This window comes from Macadamia integrifolia, chromosome 7 (genome assembly GCF_013358625.1).
Source record: "Macadamia integrifolia cultivar HAES 741 chromosome 7, SCU_Mint_v3, whole genome shotgun sequence".
NCBI classification, from domain to species: Eukaryota; Viridiplantae; Streptophyta; class Magnoliopsida; order Proteales; family Proteaceae; genus Macadamia; species Macadamia integrifolia.
Genome location: NC_056563.1, coordinates 3,167,434 through 3,179,316, shown reverse-complemented (window position 1 = coordinate 3,179,316; position 11,883 = coordinate 3,167,434). Strand labels below are relative to the sequence as shown.

Here is an 11,883-nt window from a genome sequence, read left to right as displayed (position 1 = left end):
AGACTTATGGAATTTATGTCAAATAATTTATGAGGGTATTGATTACCCAACTAAACAAATGATAAACTCTATGTGCCCTGAGGGATTCATATCCTTTACAAATGAAGAAAATGCATGGGAATTCTTAATTGACTTAGCTTGAGTGAGAATCAACCCAAGAGAGTGAAAGAACCATAGGAGGAAAATGATATTTTGTGGATGGGATAGTAGCCAAGGAAGCCCATTTGGATAGCCTAATCAAGAGGATTGAGGCTATTGTTCCTAGAGAGCCATCATCAATCAATTTGGTTAAGATTTGTGCTTGGTGTCAGTCCCCTAGACATGTCATAGAAGAATGCCCCAACACCTCTGAGGGCACTTCCAATGAAGGTGTGAGTGCCTTATATTAGAATAATCTATATAGTAACACTTATAATCCAGGATAGAGAAATCACCCAAATTTTTTCTAGAACCAGGGCAACCAAGCAGGGCCTTCCAATTTCCATAATCAAGGTCAACCTGGACCCCAAAGGCCTCCCTTTGCACAATAACCTTTTCCCCAAAATACTTTTCCTAGGCCAAATATAGAACCTCAGACTAGTTTTCATAGGGCTTCTCTCTTATCATCTTATCAGCAATCCCCTGGGTTTACCAACACTGGAGAGGCGAGTAGAATAAGTGACTTGGAAAAAAATATGGCCCTCCTTATGACAAGCCATCAAAATCTTACGAGAGAACTCACCCAAGTTGTCTCAATTATGCGTGAGAGGGAGAAGGGAACTTTACCCAGTCAACCAGAGCCTAACCCTAGGCATCATCAGCCTATTAGTTCACAAGCACCAATTAATGCACCATTGAATATAGTTGTTAGGTTTTAAAATGTAACCACAAGCGTACGGATTAGTGTAGCTACAGGTCGAACATAGGGAGAGCAGCCACTTTATTTTTTTTTATTTCTTTTAATAATGCAAAGGTGAACCGATTAATGGTTGTGATCTAATTCTAATTACCGTCCTAAACATATGTATCTAAAATAACATCCTAACCATTCGTCATCTAAGAACTTAAAGACGTAAGCCACATAATTAAAAATAAATAAATAAATAATTGAAAATAAACAACCCACGCAATGAAAAAAACAATAAAGGAAAAAATGCTGAAATAAAAATAAAGTAAACGATAGGGGATAAAGCTAGAGAGAGACTCACAAGTAGGTTTCTCTAATTAGTTCGAGGGATGCATCATGATATGAGCTTCCTTACTTGACTAGAGAGTCACTCTTATAAGGGTTACTCTACTTGGTTTTAGGGAAAATGAGACAATTAAAATAAAAACAATAAATTGATGGTTCTATGGCTAGGAGGGGCAAAACCAACACATATACTAGCAATGAACCTTAGGGGAAAGGGATAGCAATAATGTAACGACTAAAATTAAAATCCTAAATTAAGAAAGAAAGGGTAGTCAGAAGAGGGAATGAGAGGGGGGAGAGAAGACTACTGAAGGAGCCTACTTACTTAAACTTCAACTCTTGAACTAAAAACTTGATCGATTTGAGATACTACCAGTACTAAAAACCAGATCTGGAATAAACCAAATCTGAAATTTTTAGAACTAGAGAAAACAAATCTGAAGAAAAAACAATTGAACTTGAAAGACATGCTTCATAGCTTGTTCTTGTCACCTAGAACTAAGCCTAGAACTAGAACTTGAAAATTACAACTTCAATTGCTTAAATAATAAAAATAAAAGACTGAATCAAAAACAAAAGTGCTTTCATTAATTGAATAAAAAGAACTTACAAAAGTGTTTAAAACATAAACCTAGAACTAGAGTTAGAGAAAGAGATAGAGCAACTAAAAAAAATACCCTAGAAGAAGAATGAAGTGCCTCCTCCCTTTGTGTTAATTCTATTATATAGAGAATGGGGGAGGGAAGCTAAAGATTTTAGCTTCTAAAATAAAATAAAAATGATCTTTTTTTTATCTTGTTGATGAGGTGGAGGAGAGAGAAGATAGAGAATTGTAAGAAGTAGGGAATCTCCAACGATTTTGCTTCCTTTTTCCTTCTTTTATTTATTTTTTATTTTTTTTCTCTCTTCTTCAAACGTGGACAACATCTTGGATGAATTTTTTAAAAAATTTTTTTTTCCTTTTTTTGTCCTTTCCTATTTTACTCCCTTTTTTCTATTTTTCTCTTTATTTCTTTATTTCTCTCTCCTCTTACGTAAGAAACCCTTTGGCTGACCTCCTTTGAGTGATGAGTAGGAGAGAGAAAATCTTCCAAAATAAAAACCTCAATAAAATGGTAGCTAAGAGGTTCGAACTTGAGACCTCCTAATAAGCAAGGGATTTTGCACATCATAACTCAGCAACTTCGCTAGGTAGTTGTTATTACCAAAAACTAATCTTCAGTAGTCACTTAAGGATGTGGTCCATCGATCCTTGTTGGCATTATTATTTTTCTGCAAATGGGCTGGTTCTGCATCTCGGTCCAATTCTGATCCATTATTATTTTTCTAGCCTAAAAAGAATAATCACTTGTACGGGTGACCAAACGAATGTGTACTTTTAATTGAACACATCCATCTTGCTCAGAATTTTATTCTCTTCGCAACTATGAAAAGAAATAGGATATCTTTACATGTAAAATTGGAGATATAGCGCCCGATAGTCTTTAAGGCCTTAAAAATATAAAACCTACAAAAATAAAGTAAAATCCAAGGTAGCTCCATTCTAAATATGTAAAATACATATTTTACTACCCTAAATTTCACACATAAATGTGCTCGTTAGAATTCCCCCACGCTTAGAATTTGCTAGTCCTCGAGCAAAACAAAAAGAAAAAGAATAAAAACAAAAAACCTAACTCACTTTCGTAGGAATCACAGTTGCACTTAGCATGTGCAACAAGCCTTTAAACTCCTAGGTCACCTCTAGTGGATGAGTTGTGTCTCGTGGGTGTTTACAGTGAATATACACCCAAAATTCAGAATAAACAAATCCCAACCTTGGCTAAAGGTAAGGCCCATACCGATCCGGAGCAAAGATAATTTCTTTTACAAGGGACCCCCACATTTGAACTTTTATTACCCTTTATCAATTCCAGGCACTAGCATATTTCTTAATTTGGAACTCACATCGTCTCTTCCAAAATATTTTATCTTAAGGTAAAGCCACTTGTAAACAAATAGGGAACCAATGACTAAGGCGTTGGAGTATTTTTTACCAAAACATATTACCAAGTATTAATAACATTTACACATATTTTTTTCTCTTTTTTTGCTTAATAAACTCTATTCTACTCCACTACTTTTGCCCTGAATGACATGGTGGAGCAAACACCAGACACTCAAGTTACTAAGTAGCTTCGCTTTTTGCATATGCCCACAAAGACAGTGATGCTAAGGTTCCTTCAAAAGTTTCCTCCCAAGGAATTTCGAATAAGACACCACGCTTTCTGAGGCGCAATGACCTATCTAGTTCCAAGGGAATCAACTCTTATTCTTCTTTATATCACATTTCACATTTCATTTAAAATTGTGCATATGTCAACTCATGCTAAATTAAAATGTCTTAGCTCCAAATCAAAAGTACAAGGAACCCACAGACTTACATATGGTTCAACACCATAAAACAGGGGTCTCTTATTTTTCAAAAGAAAGTCCCATCTCAAGACACATGCTTGTTTCTTTCTTCTCAACAGGGGTTTTGTACGTTCAAAATGGGTACCTTAAACAAAACTTTTATTTTCATACATCAAGCAACCGAATGGTATGATCATTAGCCAAAAGCCAAGGTAGGACTTCATCCTTTAGCAAGCTCAAAAAATAAAAAGAAAAATAAATAAAACAAAGTAGAAAAAACAAAAACTGGTTTCCCTCCCCCACACTTAAGTCATGTAATATCCTCAATGCATGAAAAAATTAAAAAAGAAGACAATGCAAGGGGGTCATACTTGATTAAAAGTTAATCATCAGTGTAAAGAGGATCATGGAGATCCATGACCTCTTCACTACCAGTAGTAGGAAACTTAAGGAACGGTTTCAAATGCTGACCATTAACTTTCGAAATTACCCCGTTCCTAGGTTCAAAATCTCCACAACCCTATGGGGATATACATTATGGATAATAAACGGGCCATCCCATCAGGATCTATGCTTACCAGGGAAAAGATGCAAACGAGAGTTGTACAATAAGATTTTATCACCAATTACAAAAGATTTACACAGAATGTGCTTATCATGGAAAGCTTTGGTCTTTTCTTTGTAAATCCTAGAACTTTCATAGGCATCATTCCTAAGTTCCTCCAACTCAGATGGTTGGAGCCTATGATGAATTCCCACATTAGAAAAATCAAAGATGAGCTTCTTGATGGCCGAAAAGGCCTTATGCTCCAACTCAACTAGTAAGTGATAAGCTTTCTCACACACCAAATGGTAGGGAGACTGGCCAAGGTCAGTCTTGAATGCACCGATTGGCCCATAAGGCATCAATGAGCCTAAGGGACCAATCCTTACGGTTGGGATTAACAGTTTTCTCAAAGATTTATTTGATCTGCCTATTAGACACCTCCACTTGGCCATTAGTTTGGGGGTGATAAGGGGTAGATAACTTATGGGTGATCCCATACTTTTTCATTAAGGCCTCAAAAGACCGATTACAAAAATGAGTACTCCTATCACTAATTATTGCACGTGGTGCACTAAAGTGAGAAAAAATGTTCTCTTTGAGAAACTGGACCACCACTTTGTGGTCATTAGATTTACAAGGTATGACCTCTATCTATTTAGAAACATAATCAACGGCCAAAAGTAGGTACAAATTCCCCAAGAAATTAGGGAATGGTCACATAAAATCGATGCTCCATACATCAAAGATCTCAACTACCAAAATAGGATTAAGGGGCATCATGTTTCTCTTATTAATACGGCCAAAAGATGGCAGGCGGGACAAGCCTTGCAAATATCAAAAGCATCTTTAAAAAGAGTGGGCTAGTAAAATCCGCATTGGAGAACCTTTACAACAGTCTTCTTAGGTCCAAAGTGTCCATCACATGCATGATCATGACAAAAAGAGAGAATGAAATGTTGCTCATGATTAATAACACATCGTCAGATAATCTGATCCGGATATATCTTAAACAAATAAAGATCATCCCAGAAAAAGTGTTTAACTTGGGAATGAAACCTATACTTATCTTGGGTGGACCAGTGATCCAGAGTCACACCTGAAACTAAGAAGTTGACAATGTCAGCAAACCATGGTTCACTAAACATTGTAAATAATTGTTCATCTGGAAAGTTCTCATTGACTGGAGAATTGATAGTCAAAAAATTGGGAAACCGGGATAAATTGTCTGCAACTAGGTTTTCAACTCATTTTTTATCCCTAATTTCTAAATCAAACTCTTGAAAAGTAAAACCCACCTAATGAGACGGGCTTTGGCATCCTTCTTCTGAACTAGGTATCTGAGAGCAGAATGATCAGTATACACCACCACATGTGAACCAACTAAGGAAGACCGAAACTTTTTTAATGCAAACACAACAGCTAAAAATTCTTTTTTAGTGGTTGTATAATTGAGTTGTGCATCATTTAATGTCTTACTAACATAGTAAATGACAGTAGGCAACTTATTAATCCTTTGACCCAAAACCGCTCCTATGGCAAAATCTGAAGCATCACACATCAGTTCAAAAGGTTCAGTCCAAACAGTTGGTTGACCAATGGGTGCATTGGTCAACTCCTTCTTAAGTTGTTTGAAGGATTCTAGGCACTCTTTAGAAAACTCAAAAATTTGATCTTTGGCAAGTAATGAAGTGAGAGGTCGGGCTAACTAACTAAAGTTCTTAATAAACCTTCTGTAGAGGCCCGCATGCCCTAGAAAAGATCGGACGTCCTTAAAAGATTAAGGAGGTGGTAAATTATCAATTAAATCCACTTTGGCTCTATCTACTCTAATTCCCTCCTTAGATATTACATGGCCTAAAACAATACCAGATTTAACCATGAGATGACATTTCTCCCAATTCAAAACCAAATTCTTAGATATGCACCTTTTCAAAACTAGAGAAAGATGATGAAAACACTCAGAATAGAAATTCCTATGAATTGAAAAGTCATCCATAAATTGGTTCATTGATTAATAATCAAAGTATCTTAAAAGATCATCATAGTTTGTGTCCCCCAAGAATCGCCATTTGGTATCTGTCATTCCCCTATTGGTTTATCAATTCTTATCTAGGATTCCATCCCCCAAGAATCGCCATTTAGCATGCACGGCCATTAGATATCTGTCATTCACTTATGGTCCATCAAACTCTCATCCAGGATTCCATCCCCTAAAAGAAAATCATCACCCGGTACTAGTTTATCAAGGCCAATTTACTTCCCATCCTTGCTTAGTCAAAAATGAAAAAAAGAGCTTGATACAATAGTGGTAAAGGCTTGTTTGAGTCATTATCTAATGAGTAATGCTTTGATAAATCATCATATATTTTTGGGTTGTGATGGTTTCAGGAAAATTCATGAGCTCGTTAAATGAGACGTTGAGGAAATGGACCTTGGACATGAACATGAGGGCACCAGGATTGCTGGAATCTATGAATGTGTCATTTCTCGGTCAGATCAGGTGTGTGAAGTTACATCACTAATTACTCCAACAGGTTCCTCAACACTAGGATGCCATCCTGCATGTATTTCGATTTGGATTAGTAGAGATCAGCCTAACTCTCGAAGAATTCTGAGATTATATATTATCTCCACCCAAAGGCAGGTTGTTCCAACCACCTTCGAAGAAAGATTATTCAAAGGAAATTTAGGACTTCTTCGGATGGAAAGAAGAGGAAATGAAGCAATTCGTCAGGTTTGGGAAGATTGACATTCTGAAGGTGGCTTAGATCTTCGCCCAATATCTACTAATGGGAGGAATCCATCAACAGAGATCATAGGATGCTTATTTACTTTGCATGATAGCTCGCTATGTTCTCCAAACTCCTGGGCATGGTGCACCGCCCGTTCTGGTTAAGGTGGTAAAACAATTGAAAAAAGGAGGTGACATCATCCCTACGGTTCTTGCAAAAACATTCAAGGGATTCGATGACATGAGCCATAGCCATAGATTCAGACTAGATCATTTTCAAGGGAGTCCTACTGTGCCATTTCTTGCTCATAAGAGCTGATTTGGCTCTCCAAGGCAACAATCCTTCCATCCTAAAGACTATAGGAAAGGATCAATAAGAAGAATAATGAAAGAAGAAGGGCAAAAAGAAAAAATGGGAAAGTAGGAAATACCTTAGCAACCATTGCCTCATACAAGCCATAATGCATCCTCCTGATCTCATAATAGATCTCCGGAGACACCTGAGAAAGAACATATAAGTCAAAGGAAGTCAAATGTCAATTGAAGGATGATCAGATACTTACATAGTCATAAGGAATGGGCAGCCCAAGGGAAGCATCTACATCTGTTCTCCGCTCCAAAAGATGAGGAAGGCTAGGATTGGCCACGTTGGGATAACATTAAGCCAGGAAGCTAAGGAAGGGGATATTGGCTATTTTGAGAGCTCCCCTCGGACTAGTAGAGGGTCCAGCTTGCGAAGGATCAATAGCATTGATGCATGACTGAACAGTAGAAGGATCTACACGTCATGTTCTCCCCTGAAAGAACATCAGTCAAGACCAAAGCAAAAAGAAGTTGAAGCATGAAGGAAATACTCAAGAAGGGGCAACATACCACTGGACCATCAAGACTAAGAAAGGTGTATACTATCCCCTCCTCCAAGAAGGCCCTATAGTCCCTATCTCGGTCGAGAAATGATTCATCTCATACTCCATCAGTCAGACTCTCAATCTCGTCCGCGGGTATGATCTCTGGGCAATGCATGTCAGACCACTGGGGTATGACTTTCTCTCCCAGGTACCAGACATGGCCTTATATGCATCAGAACAAGACTCGATTTTCAAATAAGCATCTAGCCAAGACAACTTCATCAGAGTTTGGAAATATGAGAGACTAGAATGGCCTCCAAGTGACCTACAAATCCAAGGAAAAGTAAGTATAGCACAGGACAAAAGGAATTTTAGTGTCAAAATATGGTATACCTCAGTAAGACTGTTCAAAAGGGAAAGAGCAGTGGTCCCCGGAGGATAGCGTCGACCCCTAAGTACCTGATTGTCTCCCCACCTCATAGCTATGGGAAAGGAAAATGCCTGAGGATCCCTCAGTTTGGGAGTTGTAATCTCCAGGTGCTCAAAGCACCAAGGCTATTTAAAAAAAAAAGATCAAAGTAAGGAAATGCAATCCAAATGAATGAAAGGAAATAGGTACAAGAATGAAAATTACCTGGAGGATGTAGCCCGCTCCCTTGAGACCTCAGTCTCCATATGAGAACAGGTCTAGGGTCGGCAAGTGGTATGCATAGGTGGCCCCACACCAGTCCCAAGAATCTACCTCCTGAAGATCCCGGAAGAAGAACACCAGGCGAATGTCTTCTCCCCCTTGGAGGTCAATAAAAAGACATTGACCCACACCAAACAATAAAAAAGAACGAGTCACCTGGGCCATGTTGCCAGGGTTTACCCACAGGTTGGTTCTCCACCATCGTGAACTGATATCCCCAAGACGGACATGTGTTTGATCAGTCGCAATCGTAAACCTGTTAGGTCCGCAAACTCCCTGGTTGTTAGAGTCTCGGGAAGGGTCATGGGTCAACCCCCAAATGGAACGCAGATGAGCACATTTATGTGTGAAATCTAGTGTAGTAAAACATACATTTTACATATTTAGAATGGAGCTACCTTAGGTTTTACTCTCTTTTTGTAGGTTTTATATTTTCAAGGCCTTAAGGACTATCAGATGCTATATCTCCAATTTTACAAGTAAAGAGGTCCTATTTCTTTCCATGGTTGCAAAGAGGATGAAATTCTGAGCAAGATGGATGTGTTCAATTGCAAGTACACATTCGTTTGGTCAACCGTACAAGTGATTATTCTTTTCGGGCCAGAAAAAGAATAATGAATCAGAACTGAACCGAGATGCAGAACCAGCCCATCTGCAGTTGTCCCAAGGGTATAAGGAATATTTCAAATGCCAACAAGGATCGATGGATCACATTCTTAAGTGATTGAACATTTATTTTTGGTAACAACAACTATCTAGCGTAGTTGGTGAGTTGTGGTGTGCAAAATCCCTTGCTTATTAGGAGGTCTCAAGTTCGAACCTCTTAGCTACCTTTTTGTTGAGGTTTTTTTTAGAATATTTTCTCTCTCCTACTCATCACTTAAAGGAGGTCGACCAAGATGGTTGTACGCAAGTTTGAAGAAGAGAGAGAGAGAAAATAAAGAGAAAAAATAAGAAAGAAGAAGAAAAAAAAAAAGACAAGGGCATGGATGGAATTTCTCATTAAAATAGAATATTGTCCAAATCCAAGTAAGAAAAATCAGCCAAAGAGGGTTTCTTGTGCAAGAAGAGAGAGAAAAATAGAAAAATGGAGAAAAAATAAGAAAGGAAAATAATAATTAAAACAATCGACAAGATAAAAAAAAATCTTCTCTACTTCCTACAATTATCTATCTTCTCTCTCCTCCACCTCATCAACAAGATAAAAAAAATATATTTTTTTAGAAGCTAAAATCTTTAGCTTCCCTCCCCCATTCTCTATATAATAGAATTAACACAAGGGGGAGGAGGCACTTCATTCTTCTTCTAGGGTTTTTTTTTAGTTGCTCTATCTCTTTTTCTAGTTTTCTCTTTCTCTAGCTCGAGTTCTAGGTTTATGCTTTAAACACTTTTGTAAGTTCTTTTTATTCAATTAATGCAAGCACTTTTGTTTTTGATTCAATCTTTTATTTTTATTGTTTAAACAATTGAAGTTATAATTTTCAAGTTCTAGCCATAGAACCATCATTTTATTGTTTTTATTTTTATTGTCTCCATTTCCCTAAAGCCAAGTAGAGTAACCCTTGTAAGAGTGGCTCTCTGGTTAAGTAGGGAAGCTCATATTATGATGACATCCCTTGGGCTAAGTAGAGAAACATACTTGTGAGTCTCTCTCTAGCTTTATCCCCTTTCTTTTACTTTATTTTTATTTCAACATTTTTTTTTCCTTTATTATTTTTTTTTATTGCGTGGAGTGTATATTTTCATCTATTTATTTATTTAATTTTAATTGCGTTGCTTGTGTATTTAAATTCTTAGATGACGAATGGTTAAGATGTTATTTTAGATACATATGTTTAGGACAGTAGTTAGAATTAGATCACAACCATTAATCGGTTCACTTTCACATTATTAAAAGAAGCAAAAAAATAAAGTGGCTGCTCTCCTTGTGTTCGATCCGTAGCTACACTGATCCGTGTGCTTGCGGTTACATTTTAAAATCTCAAATAAGTTTTTGGTACCATTGTCGGGGAGACAGTTCCATGTTATTTTTTGCTTTCTTTTGATAAATCAGAGTGTTTTGTTTTCTTTGTTTTGTTTTTTCTTTTCTTTTATTGAATTCCTGAGAAGAACAACTTACAATAATAGTTGTATCGGTGGAGGTCGTCATGCCTCATAGTATGATAAACACAGGTTTCACCCTGTAGCAGTACCTCAGGAATTGACCTGAGCAACCCTGGATCCCTACCGGTAAGCTCCCAAAAAGCCAAAAAAAAAAAATAAAAAAAAAAAAGTTTTGCTATCTATTCCTTTGTGCTTGTCTTACTCTAGTTCTGGGTAGTTTTTTGTTGCATGAGTGTTGGGTGGGTACGTAATACTAAGAATCGGTTAGAAAGAAGAGATTCAACAAGTAGTGACCCTATACGTTTGCTCTCTTTAAAACCCTTCAATATGGGAGACCAACAGCAAAACCCCCCACCTAAATCTCTGAAAGATAGGTTCTACCCTGCTAGAACAACCCAACCTTCCTACATAGTTCTACCATAAGCCCAGGGCAATAATTTTGAACTCAAATCTTAATACATCACTATGTTGCCCCACTTCCATGGGTTGACCTCTGAGGATGCATACCTATTTCTAAGAGAATTTAAAGATGTATGTGTTCTAATTAAGATCCAACAGCTTTCTGATGATGCTGTTAAGCTTAGGTTTATCACTTTTGTATTGAAAGACCAAACTAAGAAGTGGTTGTATGGGTTACCCACAAATTCGATAACCTCATGGGAACAGTTCACAGTTGTCTTCCTTAAGAAGTTTTTCCCAACTCACAAGACCAATAAGCTTAGAAGTGATATCTTTCAGTTTAGGTAAGAGCCTAGTGAGTCATTTTCCAAACTTATGGAGAGATTCAAGGATCTACTCCAAGAATGCCCATACCATGGCCTAGACCTATGGCATTTATGTCAAATAATTTATGAAGGTATTGATTACACAACTAAATAAATGATAGAATCTATGTGCCTTGAGGGATTCACATCCTTTACAGATGAAGGAAAAGCATGGGAATTCTTACTTGACTTAGCTGACAAAACCCGTCAGTGGGAATCAACCCAAGAGAGTGAAAAGAACCATAGGAGGAAAAGGATATTTTGTGGATGGGATAGTAGTCAAAGAAGTCCATTTGGATAGCCTAATCAAGAGAATTGAGGCTATTGTTCCTAGAGAGCCATCATCAGTCTATTTGGTTAAGATTTGTGCTTGGTGCCAGTCCCCTGGACATATCATAGAAGAATACCCCAACACTTCTGGGGGCACTTCTAATGATAGTGTTAATGCCTTATACCAGAATAATCCATATAGTAACACCTACAATCCAGGATGGAAAAATCACCCAAATTTCTCTTGAATCAGGGCAACCAAGCAGGGCCTTCCAATTTTCATAATCAAGGTCAACCTGGACCCCAAAGGTCTCCATTTGCACAATAATATTTTTCCCAAAATAATTTTTTTAGGTTAAATGTA

At 37.4% G+C, this 11,883-nt stretch overlaps 1 non-coding gene across 1 annotated transcript; it reads right to left on the bottom strand.

Annotated features, from left to right (window-relative positions):
• Positions 1-11,199: 11,199 nt before the first annotated feature.
• Positions 11,200-11,306, bottom strand: LOC122085273. Its single transcript, XR_006142055.1, has one exon. It is a non-coding gene; the product is annotated as a small nucleolar RNA R71 (small nucleolar RNA).
• Positions 11,307-11,883: the final 577 nt, after the last annotated feature.